The sequence below is a fragment of the Pseudophryne corroboree genome, chromosome 8, assembly GCF_028390025.1.
Source record: "Pseudophryne corroboree isolate aPseCor3 chromosome 8, aPseCor3.hap2, whole genome shotgun sequence".
NCBI classification, from domain to species: Eukaryota; Metazoa; Chordata; class Amphibia; order Anura; family Myobatrachidae; genus Pseudophryne; species Pseudophryne corroboree.
The window spans coordinates 301,454,275-301,471,471 of record NC_086451.1 but is presented as its reverse complement, the minus strand read 5'-3'; the positions used below and the strand labels follow the sequence as shown (position 1 = coordinate 301,471,471).

The 17,197-nt window shown below is 49.7% G+C and overlaps 1 long non-coding RNA gene across 1 annotated transcript in view; it reads right to left on the bottom strand.

Moving 5' to 3' along the window:
- LOC134947734 (uncharacterized) overlaps nt 1–16,793 on the bottom strand; it is a 50,323-nt gene extending 33,530 nt beyond the window's left edge. Inside the window, exon 1 of the long non-coding RNA XR_010182731.1 lies at nt 16,481–16,793. This is a non-coding gene — a long non-coding RNA (uncharacterized LOC134947734). The remainder of the gene's footprint in view (nt 1–16,480) is intronic.
- Between the last annotated feature and the right edge of the window lie 404 nt (nt 16,794–17,197).

Genomic DNA, 17,197 nt, shown 5'->3' with positions numbered 1-17,197 from the left:
GTTGGTCAGACTTTTTAGTAGTCAGGGACTGGTTCAACTTCTTTAATTGAGCAGATAAATCATCCGCCCACGGCGGGTTAGCTGCAGGGACCACATACGGCTGTACCGGCATTGGGGGTCCCATAGGGGGTGTTAGTTTGTGAACTAGCGTATGTAGAAGCGTGGAAAAAGCAGCCCACAGAGGGTCAGTATGTGCCTCCGTTGCCACAGTCCCACTGGGGGGCAAAGAACCCCCAGAACCTGAGCCCACAGCTGCTATATTCTCCTCATATGGATCTGTGACTGCAGCAACACCGACAGTATGCTCAGCCCCAGAACCGTTACCCTCAGAAGCAGACATGATATAACTTGCAGTATGAGGTAACACAGTACAATTATTAGCAGCACTATAGCCCAAACCCAAACCCCTGCGCAGTGTAGTCAGCACCAGCAGAGATAAAGGAGAGATATGGTGACTAAATCATAGAGAAAAATACATAATACAGTATATCTTTGTGAAAATCCTATATTAAATAACACCTGACGCACCAAGCCCCCTCAGGTTATGGAATATAGCAGGCTTTTTCAACCAGTGTGCCGTGGCACACTAGTGTGCCGCGACCAGTTGCAAGGTGTGCCGCGGAGCCAGAGCCTTTTCCTGCACCTTCAGAGTGAACTGTTGGCCCGGGCTTTTCTTAGAGGATCAGTTGTGCTCCGGCCATGACCTATGCCTTGAAGATGCGGCGGTGTGATATCATAGGTCACGGCAACAGTGTCTCACCAGCCAGCCCACCCGCCTGCCTGCATACATATCTTCCAGTTCCCGCTGGCATCCACAGATTTTCTTGCCCACCCACATACACACCTGCCTGACTGCACCTTGCTCAGTATTCGCAGCACTCCACTATGAACAACCCCCGCCACTGAGGGAAAGGGAGAAGGACAGCTGACCGATAGGGGCTAATATTTGTTATTTTATTTCTTCTGTGGGGAGCAATAGGATTTATGTGGGGAGAAATGTGATTGATTTATGTGTGAGCAACATGATTTATGTGGGGAGCAATGGGATTGATCTATGTGCGGATCAATAGGATTTATGTAGGGAGCAACATGATTTATGTGGGGAGCAATGTGATTGGCCTACACAGAAAAAAACAATGTATGTGTGGATTTTTTTTTTTACTGTGAGGGCCAATGTGTGTTTTCTGTTTTTTTCTGTGGGGAACTGATGGTGTGCCTTGGCAATTTTAAAATATTGTTCCGTGTGCCGCGAGTAAAAATAAGAATTTACTCACCGGTGATTCTATTTCTCGTAGTCCGTAGTGGATGCTGGGAACTCCGTAAGGACCATGGGGAATAGCGGGCTCCGAAGGAGACTGGGCACTCTAAGAAAGAATTAGGACTACCTGGTTTGCACTGGCTCCTCCCTCTATGCCCCTCCTTCAGACCTCAGTTAGGGAAACTGTGCCCGGAAGAGCTGACACAATAAGAAAGGGATTTGGAATCCCGGGTAAGACTGTTATGATTCCAGCACTCTGGTCTGAGGAGATTTTATAACAAGGACCTGAGCACTGGAACGTAATGCTGGGAAAGGAAGCGGGAATGGAAAATAGCCCCTGGCGCCATAACTCCGTTGTCTCGCCCGTGCTGTCAGAAATCCCTTGCGAGACTATGGTTGCTTGAGCCCATGGCAGCCGCGTTTGAAGGGCGGATTACGTCTGCCCAACTCCGATGCCCCCTCAGGTCTTAATGGGAGACAAAGGGAAATCCGAGACAGGGTGATAACAAGGGGCCCTCTAACTCAGCAACAAGGCCAGGGGCTACAAGGTAACTTAAAACTAGAATATGTGCGGAAATACCGCCAGGGAAAAGGACAACCAAAATACCACTTGTCCACTCTCCTACCCGGCACCGCCGAGTTCCGGAGAGGACTTGTGGAAGCGGAACCCTCCGCAAATGCTCCGAAACAGAATACAAAAAATATAGCGGGCTGAGCCGCAGCACACGGCAGAGCCGCAACTCACGAACACCACACGAGATTCTCAGGCGACCGTGGCGGACAATAGAGGACCAGAGACTTCTTGGGATGAGATGATAACTCCAAGATTCGGGAACTCTGAAGACAGGAATGATCGGACACAGCAGGACAGGAACTGACGTTCAGCAAACCTAAGCAGCATGCAGGAAGCTATTACCGGCGTCTGTGTGAAGCACTGAGAAAGTATTTAACAAGGAGTCCTCCAATCAGATGTTACATAGCCAGATTATCAACATGCCGTGCAGCTGCCAGGCTGCACGAGCAAGACAAGTGTGTGTGTGTGATTTATTTGATTGACCCTGCAACGGGGAACGCGGTCCGCCCGTGGCGTCCCCGTTGCTAGGGTCCGGGCGGCTAAGCACGCCTGGCATCCCTGCGTTGCTAGGGAGCCGGCGGCTACGCACGCACGGCGTCCCAGCGTTGCTAGGGACCCGGCGGCTAGCCCGCTCGGCGTCCCTAGTAGCTAGGCGCCGGGCCGCGAGGACATCGCGGACCCCGGCGCCTAACAGTACCCCCCCCCTTGAGGAGGGGTCAAGGAACCCCTAAAGCCAGGTTTCTGAGGAAATTCTCGAAAAAATGCCCTCTTGAGCCTAGGGGCATGAAGATCCTTGTCCAGGACCCAAGACCTTTCCTCCGGACTATAGCCTTTCCAGTGAACTAAAAAATAAAGCCGACCCCGGGGCAATTTAGAGTCAAGAACTTTCTCTACCAAGAATTCCTGTTGTCCCCGTACCTCCACTGGAGATCTACCCTGAGAGATCCTCCGAGGAAATCTACTGGAAGAAACGTATTGTTTCAACAGGAAACAATGAAAAGTATTTCCAATTTTAAGAGACCTTGGTAAACGTAGCCGAAAGGCAACTGGGTTGACCTTCTTACTAATAAGAAACGGTCCTATAAATTTGGGTCCCAGTCTAGCCGAGGATTGTCGAAGCCTGATGTTGCGAGTCGACAACCACACCTTATCTCCCACCTTAAAAGTGCAAGGACGTCAGAGCCTGTCAGAAAATTTCTTCTCTCGGAAGGCCGCTTTCCTGAGAGCAAGGTGCACTTTTTTCCAAATTGCTCTGAGATGGGAGGTCAAGGTTAGCGAGGAGACTGGAGAATGATGAAAAAAAGAATTGGCTCTGGGGTGAAAAACAAAAACTGAAAAGAACGGAGACTCTTTGGTGGAGGAATGACAAGAGTTATTGTAAGCAAATTCAGCCAAAGGGAGAAACTCAGACCAATCATTCTGGAGTTTGGCTGAATACAGACGCAAATATTGTTTTAATGACTGGTTGACTCGTTCGGTTTGCCCGTTAGACTGTGGGTGGTAACCAGATGTTAAAGACGGTGTCATCTTCAATGAGGCACAAAAACATTTCCAGAACTGTGCGATGAATTGTGGACCCCGATCAGAAACAATATCAGTGGGCAACCCATGAAGCCTGAACACATGGCGGAGGAACAAAACTGCCAACCCTTGGGCAGAAGGCAATCGGGGAAGAGCGACAAAATGAGCCATTTTACTTAAACGGTCCACTACCACCCAAATGACTCGGAATCCGGCTGAAAGGGGAAGGTCAACCACAAAATCCATGGAAATATGAGACCATGGCCTGAGAGGAACAGCTAAAGGCATGAGTTGCCCGATAGGCAACGAACGAGGAACCTTATGCTGTGCACAAACCTGACATGAATGAACGAATTCCTTAACGTCTTTAGAAAGACTAGGCCACCACACTGAGGGAGAGACTAACTCCAATGTCTTAGTGATTCCCGGATGCCCTGAGACTTTGCTGTCATGAAATTCAGTTAAAACAGTGGCTCTCAAAAATTCAGGGACATAAAGACGACCAGCAGGAGTAAGTCTAGGAGCTTGGTGTTGAAGCTGGTTTAACTGGGTAAATAAATCCTGAGTGAGGCCTGCCCGGATGACTGAAGATGGAAGTATGGAGGTAACAACAGGATTGCTATTGTGAACCGGAAGAAAGCTACGTGACAGGGCATCAGCTTTTGTATTCTTGGAACCAGGCCTGAAAGTAATTATAAACCTGAAACGAGTAAAAAATAATGCCCAACGTGCCTGCCGAGCATTAAGCCTTTTAGCTGACTCAATATATTGCAGGTTCTTATGGTCAGTCAAAACCGAAATAGTATGTTTAGCTCCCTCCAGCCAATGCCTCCACTCCTCGAAAGCCCATTTCACCGCCAGTAACTCCCGATTACCAACATCATAGTTGGATTCAGCGGAGGAGAATTTCCTGGACATAAAGGCACAAGGATGTAACTCCAGAGACTCCGGATCCTCTTGAGAAAGGACAGCCCCCACTCCAACCTCTGAGGCATCAACCTCCACAACAAAAGGCAATTCCGGATTAGGATGTCTGAGGACTGGAGCCGAGACAAAGGCTTGTTTCAAGGCCTGGAAGGACAATTCGGCTTCATGTGACCAGTTGGTAGGATCCGCCCCTTTTTTTGTAAGAGCTACTATGGGAGCAACCAGGTCAGAAAAAGAATGAATGAACCTCCTATAATAATTCGCAAACCCTAAAAAGCGCTGAATTGCTTTTAAATTAGTGGGTTGCGCCCAATTAAGGATGGCCTGGAGCTTCTTTGGTTCCATGGAAAATCCCTGAGGAGAAATTATGTACCCTAAAAAAGATACTTCCGTGACGTGAAAATCACACTTCTCCAGCTTGGCATACAAATGATTCTCACGTAACTTTTGAAGAACCAGACGCACCTGGGTAACATGTTGTTCCATAGATTCAGAAAAAATCAAGATGTCGTCTAAATAAACGACCACGAATTTCCCTAGGAAGTCACGGAGAACATCGTTAATAAGGTCTTGAAAAACCGCTGGAGCGTTATACAGGCCGAACGGCATCACCAGGTATTCGTAGTGACCAGACTGAGTGCTGAAAGCCGTCTTCCACTCATCCCCAGATTTAATTCGGATGAGGTTGTAAGCTCCTCTAAGGTCAATTTTAGAAAAAATCACAGCAGAATGTAACTGATCAAAAAGTACAGAAATCAACGGCAAAGGATAGGTGTTTTTAACGGAGATCTTATTCAGGGCTCTAAAATCAATGCATGGTCTAAGCGAGCCATCTTTTTTCTCCACAAAGAAGAAACCTGCACTTAAAGGAGATTTTGATGGTCTAATAAATCCCTTCTTTAAGCTTTCCTGAATATAATTATTCATGGCCGTAGTTTCTGGCCCGGGCAAAGCATATAATCTCCCCTTTGGCAAAGTGGCACCTGGAACTAGCTCAACTGTACAATCATAAGGCCGATGGGGAGGCAGAATATCCGCATTGCCTTTAGAGAAGACATCGGCAAACTCTTGGTATTCCACAGGAATGAGCTCTGGAATGATTGCTGCAACTCTGACTGGATACGAAATACATTCCTTAGCACAAAATGTACCCCATTGGGAAATCTCCCCGGACCGCCAATCAATGGTGGGATTATGAAAGGCCAGCCAGGGGTGACCCAGAACAACAAGAACTGCCGGGCAATGTGTAAGGTAAAATTCAATATTTTCGGAATGTAAGGCTCCTACGGTAAGTACTACTGGAGGTGTACGGTGAGTAATTATCCCATTAGAAAGCGGACCCCCATCTAAGCTGTGCATGGTGATACATCTATCTAATGGTAACTGCGGAATGCCTAAGGCCTTAGCCCAAGTTAAATCCATAAAGTTTCCTGCAGCTCCACTGTCGACAAAAGCTGACACCAAAGAACTGAGGCTGCCAAAGGAAACCTTAACGGGGACTAAGAGAGAGTTGTTCGAGGAGATAAGCTGCAGACCTAAGTGAACCCCCTCACAATTCACTTGGTCAAAGCGTTTCCCGACTTGTTCGGGCAATTACGAGCAAAATGTCCCTTACAACCACAGTATAAACAAAGACCGGAATTTTGTCTTCTGGTTTTTTCTTCAGGAGACAGCCGGGAGAGACCCATCTGCATGGGCTCCTCGACGTCCTCTGGAATGGAATATACACATGGACTAGACCTTACAGATGCTCCTCTTTCAGCCCTCCGCTCACGGAGACGACGATCAATCTTTATAGCAAGCTCCATAAGTTTATCGAGAGTCTCAGGAGCGGGGTACTGGAGGAGGCTGTCTTTTATAGATTCAGATAAACCGAGGCGAAACTGACTGCGCAGGGCAGGGTCATTCCAGCCACAGTCGTTCGACCAACGGCGAAACTCGGTACAATAAACCTCCGCAGGATTTTTTCCTTGTTTGAGAGCGCGCAGCTGACTCTCAGCGGACGCCTCTCTATCTGGGTCATTATACAAGAACCCTAAAGACTTAAAAAAGGCGTCTACAGATAACAACGCAGGATCCTCTGCTCTTAAACCAAATGCCCAGGTCTGAGGATCCCCCTGGAGTAAAGAAATAATAATCCAAACCCGCTGAGATTCATTACCAGAGGATGTTGGTTTTAAACGAAAATAAAGTTTACAGGATTTTTTAAAATTAAAAAATTATTTTCTATCACCGGAAAAACGGTTGGGCAAATGCATCTTTGGTTCAGAGACTACCTTCGGGGAGGCTCGCAAAAGATCTTCCTGCGATCTCACCCGAAGAGAAAGATCCTGAACCATCTGAGTAAGTTCTTGAATCTGGTTTACTAAGAGTTGACCGGGATTCGGCCCTAAACCTGACGGATTCATGAGGCCGATAAACTCTCACAAACACTGAATGAGAAAAAATTAAACCCCGTTTAATTTTAAGTTTTGGTTTAGGCCGGTAATAATGTTATGATTCCAGCACTCTGGTCTGAGGAGATTTTATAACAAGGACCTGAGCACTGGAACGTAATGCTGGGAAAGGAAGCGGGAATGGAAAATAGCCCCTTGCGCCCTAACTCCGTTGTCTCGCCCGTGCTGTCAGAAATCCCTTGCGAGACTATGGTTGCTTGAGCCCATGGCAGCCGCGTTTGAAGGGCGGATTACGTCTGCCCAACTCCGATGCCCCCTCAGGTCTTAATGGGAGACAAAGGGAAATCCGAGACAGGGTGATAACAAGGGGCCCTCTAACTCAGCAACAAGGCCAGGGGCTACAAGGTAACTTAAAACTAGAATATGTGCGGAAATACCGCCAGGGAAAAGGACAACCAAAATACCACTTGTCCACTCTCCTACCCGGCACCGCCGAGTTCCGGAGAGGACTTGTGGAAGCGGAACCCTCCGCAAATGCTCCGAAACAGAATACAAAAAATATAGCGGGCTGAGCCGCAGCACACGGCAGAGCCGCAACTCACGAACACCACACGAGATTCTCAGGCGACCGTGGCGGACAATAGAGGACCAGAGACTTCTTGGGATGAGATGATAACTCCAAGATTCGGGAACTCTGAAGACAGGAATGACCGGACACAGCAGGACAGGAACTGACGTTCAGCAAACCTAAACAGCATGCAGGAAGCTATTACCAGCGTCTGTGTGAAGCACTGAGAAAGTATTTAACAAGGAGTCCTCCAATCAGATGTTACAGAGCCAGATTATCAACATGCCGTGCAGCTGCCAGGCTGCACGAGCAAGACAAGTGTGTGTGTGATTTATTTGATTGACCCTGCAACGGGGAACGCGGTCCGCCCGTGGCGTCCCCGTTGCTAAGGTCCGGGCGGCTAAGCACGCCTGGCGTCCCTGCGTTGCTAGGGAGCCGGCGGCTACGCACGCACGGCGTCCCAGCGTTGCTAGGGACCCGGCGGCTAGCCCGCTCGGCGTCCCTAGTAGCTAGGCGCCGGGCCGCGAGGACATCGCGGACCCCGGCGCCTAACAGACTCATACCAGCCACACCAATCACACCGTACAACTCGTGATACTATATCCAGTTAACAGTATGAACAACAACTGAGCCTCACGAACAGATGGCTCAGAACAATAACCCTTTAGTTAGGCAATAACTATATACAAGTATTGCAGAAAATCCGCACTTGGGATGGGCGCCCAGCATCCACTACGGACTACGAGAAATAGAATTACCGGTGAGTAAATTCTTATTTTCTCTGATGTCCTAGTGGATGCTGGGAACTCCGTAAGGACCATGGGGATTATACCAAAGCTCCCAAACGGGCGGGAGAGTGCGGATGACTCTGCAGCACCGAATGAGCAAACTCAAGGTCCTCCTCAGCCAGGGTATCAAACTTGTAGAATTTTGCAAATGTGTTTGAACCCGACCAAGTAGCAGCTCGGCAAAGTTGTAAAGCCGAGACCCCTCGGGCAGCCGCCCAAGAAGAGCCCACTTTCCTCGTGGAATGGGCTTTTACAGATTTAGGATGCGGCAGTCCAGCCGCAGAATGTGCAAGTTGAATCGTGCTACAGATCCAGCGAGCAATAGTCTGCTTAGAAGCAGGAGCACCCAGCTTGTTGGGTGCATACAGGATAAATAGCGAGTCAGTTTTCCTGACTCCAGCCGTCCTGGAAACATATATTTTCAAGGCCCTGACTACGTCCAGTAACTTGGAATCCTCCAAGTCCCGAGTAGCCGCAGGCACCACAATAGGTTGGTTCACATGAAAAGCTGAAACCACCTTAGGAAGGAATTGGGAACGAGTCCTTAATTCCGCCCTATCCATATGAAAAATCAGATAAGGGCTTTTACATGACAAAGCCGCCAATTCTGATACACGCCTGGCCGACGCCAAGGCCAACAGCATGACCACTTTCCACGTGAGGTATTTTAGCTCCACGGTTTTAAGTGGCTCAAACCAATGCGACTTTAGGAAATCCAACACCACGTTGAGATCCCACGGTGCCACTGGAGGCACAAAAGGGGGCTGAATATGCAGCACTCCTTTAACAAAAGTCTGAACTTCAGGCAGTGAAGCCAGTTCTTTTTGGAAGAAAATTGACAGAGCCAAGATCTGGACCTTAATGGAACCCAAATTTAGGCCCATAGTCACTCCTGACTGTAGGAAGTGCAGAAATCGACGAGCTGAAATTCCTCCGTTGGGGCCTTCCTGGCCTCACACCAAGCAACATATTTTCGCCATATGCGGTGATAATGTCTTACGGTCACATCTTTCCTAGCTTTAATGAGCGTAGGAATGACTTCCTCCGGAATGCCCTTTTCTTTTAGGATCCGGTGTTCAACCGCCATGCCGTCAAACGCAGCCGCGGTAAGTCTTGGAACAGACAGGGCCCCTGCTGCAGCAGGTCCTGTCTGAGCGGCAGAGGCCATGGGTCCTCTGAGATCATTTCTTGAAGTTCTGGGTATCAAGCTCTTCTTGGCCAATCCGGAACCACCAGTATAGTTCTTACTCCTCTCCTTCTTATTATTCTCAGTACCTTGGGTATGAGAGGCAGAGGAGGGAACACATAAACCAACTGGTACACCCACGGTGTCACTAGAGCGTCCACAGCTATCGCCTGAGGGTCCCTTGACCTGGCGCAATATCTTTTTAGCTTTTTGTTGAGGCGGGACGCCATCATGTCCACCTGTGGCCTTTCCCAACGGTGTACAATCATTTGGAAGACTTCTGGATGAAGTCCCCACTCTCCCGGGCGGAGGTCGTGCCTGCTGAGGAAGTCTGCTTCCCAGTTGTCCACTCCCGGAATGAACACTGCTGACAGTGCTAACACATGATTTTCCGCCCATCAGAGAATCCTTGTGGCTTCTGCCATCGCCATCCTGCTTCTTGTGCCGCCCTGACGGTTTACATGGGCGACCGCCGTGATGTTGTCTGACTGGATCAGCACCGGCTGGTGTTGAAGCAGGGGTCTTGCCAGACTTAGGGCATTGTAAATGGCCCTTAGTTCCAGAATATTTATGTGTAGGGAAGTCTCCTGACTCGTCCATAGTCCTTGGAAGTTTCTTCCCTGTGTGACTGCCCCCCAACCTCGAAGGCTGGCATCCGTGGTCACCAGGACCCAGTCCTGTATGCCGAATCTGCGGCCCTCTAGAAGATGAGCACTCTGCAGCCACCACAACAGCGACACCCTGGTCCTTGGAGACAGGGATATCAGCTGATGCATCTGAAGATGCGATCCGGACCACTTGTCCAACAGATCCCACTGAAAGATCCTTGCATGGAACCTTCCGAATGGAATTGCTTCGTAAGAAGCTACCATCTTTCCCAGGACTCGCGTGCAGTGGTGCACCGACACCTGTTTTGGTTTTAGGAGGTCTCTGACTAGAGATGACAACTCCTTGGTCTTCTCCTCCGGGAGAAACACCTTTTTCTGTTCTGTGTCCAGAACCATCCCCAGGAACAGTAGACGCGTTGTAGGAACCAGCTGCGACTTTGGAATATTCAGGATCCAGCCGTGCTGTTGTAGCACTTCCCGAGCTAGTGCTACTCCGATCAACAACTGTTCCCTGGACCTCGCCTTTATAAGGAGATCGTCCAAGTACGGGATAATTATAACTCCCTTTTTTCGAAGGAGTATCATCATTTCGGCCATTACCTTGGTAAATACCCTCGGTGCCGTGGACAGACCAAACGGCAACGTCTGGAATTGGTAATGACAGTCCTGTACCACAAATCTGAGGTACTCCTGGTGAGGAGGGTAAATGCGGACATGCAGGTAAGCATCCTTGATGTCCAGTGATACCATGTAATCCCCTTCGTCCAGGCTTGCAATAACCGCCCTGAGCGATTCCATTTTGAACTTGAACCTTCTTATATAAGTGTTCAAGGATTTCAAATTTAAAATGGGTCTCACCGAACCGTCCGGTTTCGGTACCACAAACATTGTGGAATAGTAACCCCGTCCCTGTTGAAGGAGGGGTACTTTGGTTATCACCTGCTGGGAGTACAGCTTGTGAATCGCCTCCAGCACCGCCTCCCTGTCTGGGGGAGTAGTTGGCAAGGCTGATTTGAGGAAACGGCGAGGGGGAGACGTCTCGAATTCCAGCTTGTACCCCTGAGATACCACTTATAGAATCCAGGGATCCACCCGTGAGCGAACCCGCTGGTCGCTGAAGTTCCGGAGACGGGCCCCCACCGCACCTGGCTCCACCTGTGGAGCCCCAGCATCATGCGGTGGACTTAGAGGAAGCGGGAGAGGAGTTTTGTTCCTGGGAACTTGCTGTTTGGTGCAGCTTTTTCCCCCTACCTCTGCCTCTGGGCAGAAAGGACGCGCCTTTAACCCGCTTGCCTTTCTGGGCCCGAAAGGACTGTACCTGATAATACGGTGCTTTCTTTGGCTGTGAGGGAACATGGGGTAAAAATGTCGACTTCCCAGCCGTCGCTGTGGAAACGAGGTCCGAGAGACCAATCCCCAAACAATTCCTCACCCTTGTAAGGCAAAACCTCCATGTGCCTTTTAGAATCAGCATCACCTGTCCACTGCCGAGTCCATAATACTCTCCTGGCAGAAATGGACATTGCATTTATTCTAGATGCCAGTTGGCAAATATCCCTCTGTGCATCTCTCATGTATAAGACTACGTCTTTAATATGCTCTACAGTTAGCAATATAGTGTCCCTGTCAAGGGTATCAATGTTATCAGACAGGGAATCTGACCACGCAGCTGCAGCACTGCACATCCATGCTGAAGCAATAGCCGGTCTCAGTATAATACCTGAGTGTGTATATACAGACTTCAGGATAGCCTCCTGCTTTCTATCCGAAGGCTCCTTTAGGGTGGCCGTATCCGGAGACGGTAGTGCCACCTTCTTTGACAAGCGTGTGAGCGCTTTATCCACCCTAGGGGATGTCTCCCAACGTATCCTATCCTCTGGCGGGAAAGGGTATGCCCTTAGTAACTTTTTGGAAATTACCAGTTTCTTATCGGGGGAAACCCACGCTTCATCACACACTTCATTTAACTCTTCAGAAGGGGGAAAAACCACAGGTTGCTTTTTCTCCCCAAACATAATACCCTTTTTTGTGGTACCAGGGTTAATGTCAGAAATGTGCAACACATTTTTCATTGCCGTAATCATGTAACGGATGGCCCTATTGGAATGTACACTAGTCTCATCGTCGTCGACACTGGAGTCAGTATCCGTGTCGACATCTGTGTCTGCCATCTGAGGTAGCGGGCGTTTTTGAGCCCCTGATGGCTTTTGAGACGCCTGGACAGGCACGGACTGAGAAGCCGGCTGTCCCACATCTGCTATGTCATCAAACCTCTTATGTAAGGAGTTGACACTGTCACGTAATTACTTCCACATATCCATCCACTCAGGTGTCGACCCCGCAGGGGGTGACATCACATTTATCGGCACCTGCTCCGCCTCCACATAAGCCTCCTCATCAAACATGTCGACACAGCCGTACCGACACTCCGCACACACACAGGGAATGCTCTGACTGAGGACAGGACCCCACAAAGTCCTTTGGGGAGACAGAGAGAGAATATGCCAGCACACACCACAGCGCTATAAATCACAGGGATGTACACTATAATGAGTGATTTTACCCTATAGCAGCTATATATATATATATAGTATCTGCGCCTAAATTTAGTGCCCCCCCTCTCTTTTTTACCCTATTGAGCCTGGAAACTGCAGGGGAGAGCCTGGGGAGCGTCCTTCCAGCGGAGCTGTGAGAGGAAATGGCGCCAGTGTGCTGAGGGAGATAGCCCTGCCCCCTTCACAGCGGACTTCTCCCGCTTTTTTTATGGATATATGGCAGGGGATTTTACACATATATAGTCTTAATGACTATATTATGTGTATTTTTTGCCAATGTAAGGTAATCATATTGCAGCCCAGGGCGCCCCCCCCCCCAGCGCCCTGCACCCATCAGTGACCGGAGTGTGAGGTGTGCATGGGGAGCAATGGCGCACAGCTGCAGTGCTGTGCGCTACCTTAATGAAGACCGGAGTCTTCAGCCGCCGATTTCCTGGACGTTCTTCTTGCTTCTGGCTCTGCAAGGGGGACGGCGGCGCGGCTCCGGGACCGGACGACCGAGGCTGGGCCTGTGTTCGATCCCTCTGGAGCTAATGGTGTCCAGTAGCCTAGAAGCCCAAGCTAGCTGCAAGCAGGTAGGTTCGCTTCTCTCCCCTAAGTCCCTCGTAGCAGTGAGTCTGTTGCCAGCAGATCTCACTGAAAATAAAAAACCTAAATATACTTTCTTTTCTAGAAGCTCAGGAGAGCCCCTAGTGTGCATCCAGCTCGAGCCGGGCACAGATTCTAACTGAGGTCTGGAGGAGGGGCATAGAGGGAGGAGCCAGTGCACACCAGGTAGTCCTAATTCTTTCTTAGAGTGCCCAGTCTCCTTCGGAGCCCGCTATTCCCCATGGTCCTTACGGAGTTCCCAGCATCCACTAGGACGTCAGAGAAAAAAGGTTGAAAATCACTGGAATATAGGGATAGCAAGTTGAGTGAAAGACACGAAATGGACACCACTCAGCTATCAAATGCACACACAAATAGTCATAGTTTGTACAATGCAGAGGTTATTACAGACAATGGCCCTCATTCCGAGTTGTTCGCTCGCTAGCTGCTTTTAGCAGCATTGCACACGCTAAGCCGCGGCCTACTGGGAGTGAATCTTAGCTTTGCAGAATTGCGAACGAAAGATTTGCAAAATTGCAAATAGAATTTTTTTAGCAGTTTCTGAGTAGCTCGAGACTTACTCTGCCACTGCGATCAGTTCAGTCAGTTTCGTTCCTGGGTTGACGTCACAAACACACCCACCGTTCACCCAGGCACTCCCCCGTTTCTCCAGCCACTCCAGCGTTTTTCCCAGAAACTGCAGCGTTTTTTCACACACACCCATAAAACGGCCAGTTTCCGCCCAGAAACACCCACTTCCTGTCAATCACACTCCGATCACCAGAACGAAGAAAAATCCTCGTAATGCCGTGAGTAAACTTTTGAGTAAAATAACTAAGCGCATGCGCTCTGCGAACATTGCGCATGCGCAGTAAGCGACTAATCGCAATATAGAGAAAATCGGCAACGAACGAACAACTCGGAATGACCACCAATAATACTGCACTGGACTAGCTTATACAGCTATATAGTCATTAGATATAACACTACACAGTAAGAACTGGATGTATATCACAGGGTAATTGTACTATAAACCCCTGACTAAATGCACTCTTTCTTAACTAGCACTGACTAAAAAGGCAGGTAGAATACTTAAGTGTCATGTAAAGGCACAGCGCTGACAACCAGGCGGCTTTACATAGGAGGATTTGCCCAAGCAGTCCCAGGAAGTGAACTGAGGAGTAATGGCGCCGCAGACACTGACAGGGAGTGAGGAAAAGACAGAGATGCAGCTTCAGGGCGTGAACACTTGCTGGAAATGGTGCCCTGGGGCTCGGGGAGGGGCTTCAGGTCTAAGCCTTATCCCTCTTGCTGGCAAAACCACCGGGTACTGTGGGCGATATTAAAATCGGTTTTGAGGGAAAACCTGACCTGCGCCCATGCCCTGGTGATCTAGTGGGATCGCCTGTATCCCCAGTGTCCACCGCCAGCGCGCGCGGCCCGCCTCCCACTGACCGCGCCGGATCGCGATAAAGACCGGGTCCCGCGAGCGGGACCCACTTACCACCTCCCGAAGCGCGGCCACGCGATCCTGGAGAGCCCCAGCCGTGTGTGCCTAACGTGAAGTAAACCGGATCCTCCGCTGTAGGTACCCGGCAACCAGGGCTCGGGAGTGTACAGCGCCGCTGGGGAGAGCTGGAGCCGCAGCAGAGAATGTCACCAGACATTAACCACCGCTGCTGCCCTGAAGTCTTCACTTTTTCTTCAGACGGGGTGATATAGGAGGCGGCGCTGTGCATTCTGGGAACAGTCAAAGCTTTGAGTCTGTTGGTGCATCGGATCAAGATCCTACTCTACACCCCATTGTCCAGACTTGTGGAGCCCAGTGTACCCCGCAGCAGAAGATTTTTTGTGTCGTTTCAGAGTAGCTCAAAACCTACTCAGCGCTTGCGATTACGTCAGACTATTCAGTTCCGGATATGACGTCACAAACCCGTCCAGCGTTCGCCCAGCCACGCCTGCGTTTCTCTTGCCACACCTGCATTATTCTCTGGCACGCCTGCGTTTTTCCGCACACTCCCTGAAAACGGTCAGTTGCCACCCAGAAACGCCCACTTCATGTCAATCACTCTGCGGCAAGCAGTGCGACTGAAATGCATTGCTAGACCCTGTGCAAAACTACATCGGTCGTTGTGCCGTACGTCGCACGTGCGCATTGCGCCGCATACGCATGCACAGAACTGCCGGTTTTTAGCCTGAACGCAGCGCTATGAACAAATTCAGCTAGCGATTAACTCGGAATGACCCCCATGGTTTTGCCCAACTGCTAACAAATTTGCTGCTGTGGTCAACTCTTACTTAGGCCCATAGACACACAAACATACATATATTTGTATGCTCCTTATTGTGTTCCATCTCCCCATCTGTAAGTTCATTACTAACCCACATATAGAGACATCCTTCAGGCATTCAGAGACATCCATCAGTTTTTTACTTGATGAATTCAGTGGTGACCTCCAGTGGCTGGCGCACCTAGGCAGCCGCCTAAGGCCACCTAATGGAAGTGCCAGCCCTGCCTCTACATTATGAGACATTGGGGGCTATTTATCAATAAATGTGAGGCCCAGTGCATCTAACAATCTAATGACCCCCATAAATCATAGATCCCAGCACTGCCTGATTTCCCTATCCTGACTTAAAATGATCAGAATCAGGATTTTTAAACATGATTAATATTCCAACTCCCCCGATCCAGTCGTTGGGGGATCAGGGCATTGCCAATCTTGGGGCCAAAACTGTGGCCAATTCCCAGGGGCGTGGCCAAAACCAGTGCATGGCCATGTCCATACCCCAAAAAAGTTTTACAAATACTGTTTTAAAAAATACAAAAATAATATACACATGGACAGTCATACTGCACAGCTGGGCACCTTTTTTTCCACACTATGGGGGTTATTCAGAGATAGGGGTCGCCCGGCATGTGTTTGGCCCCACCTGCGATGCGTTTGCAATTTAATTGCGAACACATCGCAGGCGGTCCGGCACCATTTTTTTTCTCAGAGCGGCTGCGTGTGACGTCACGCAGCCACCCCAAAAATGGTCCGGACACGCCTGCGTGGTCCGGACCGCGCCCAGTAAATGTCATGGCACCCCCCCCCATGGCTGTCAATCACTATGTGATTGCATCCTTCCGGGATGCGATCGCATGGTGACAGTTGAGCACACGCACTATTACCAGTTTGCGCGCGCAGACCAGATGGATGCGGCTGTTGCCTCCAGACGCGCAGCTGCGTCCATCTCAGAACCGCTTCCCCCCCATGACAGGTGGATACACACTGCAAGTGTTCAGCAAGCAGCAGCCCAGAGTCAGACTGTACACACACAGCCTATGCACCTGACCTAATGTAGCCGTACATTAGCAGAGAATGAGGGATAGGGCACAATCTAAACATATGGGCAGAGAGTGAGGGATGCATATGGGGTAAAGGGCAGATAGTAGGGCAGGGCTGCCATCAGAAACTGTAGGGCCCCAGACTGCTTCTACAACCCCTCCATCCCTCCCCTCACTGACCTGCCTTCTTCAGGGGCCATCATTCCCGACGTTCCGGGAACTGCCACTGGTTACAGCCAGTGTACCGGCAGGCAGCCATGGTTAGACAGAGCCAATGTCATTTTGTATCTAGCATCAGTAGCTTGAGCTCGCTGATGTTGGCATACTCAGTGGTGAAATGATGAGGTCAGTCATGTGACTGTCGACATATCGTATATATTCCTTCTGTCCTGACTCTGTTACTGCGCATGTGTAACCATTGGTTGTGCATGTGCACTGCAAGGACCAGAGGAGGAGGCACTGGCGTATTTATAATGGGTGCAGTGTGTGCGGCGCACACACTACACACCCTGCACCCATTATTTTTAATACTTACCCTCCTGAGTCCTGCAGCGCAGCAGCTGCGCTACAAAAGTCACTAGGAAAATGTTGCAGGGCAATTTCATATTTTTTGCGCATATGTAGTCGGAGAATCGAAAATGTCCGCGGCACCATCTTCCCAGGGATCCGCGCATGCGCTGTAGACTCTGGGACAGCGCTACGGTCCCATTTTTGGGAAATTATAAATTGAACTGCACGGGGACTTCGTTGGAGAACGATACTCAAATTAAAGCGTTGACCCCATCATGAACAGACATGTTAATATAATCTTGCGTGAGCTTGGCAAAAGGAAGCTAATAAATGGGTGTAGGCCTAATGGTGTTTATTAACGTTTATTTACCGCCAGCATACTGCGTT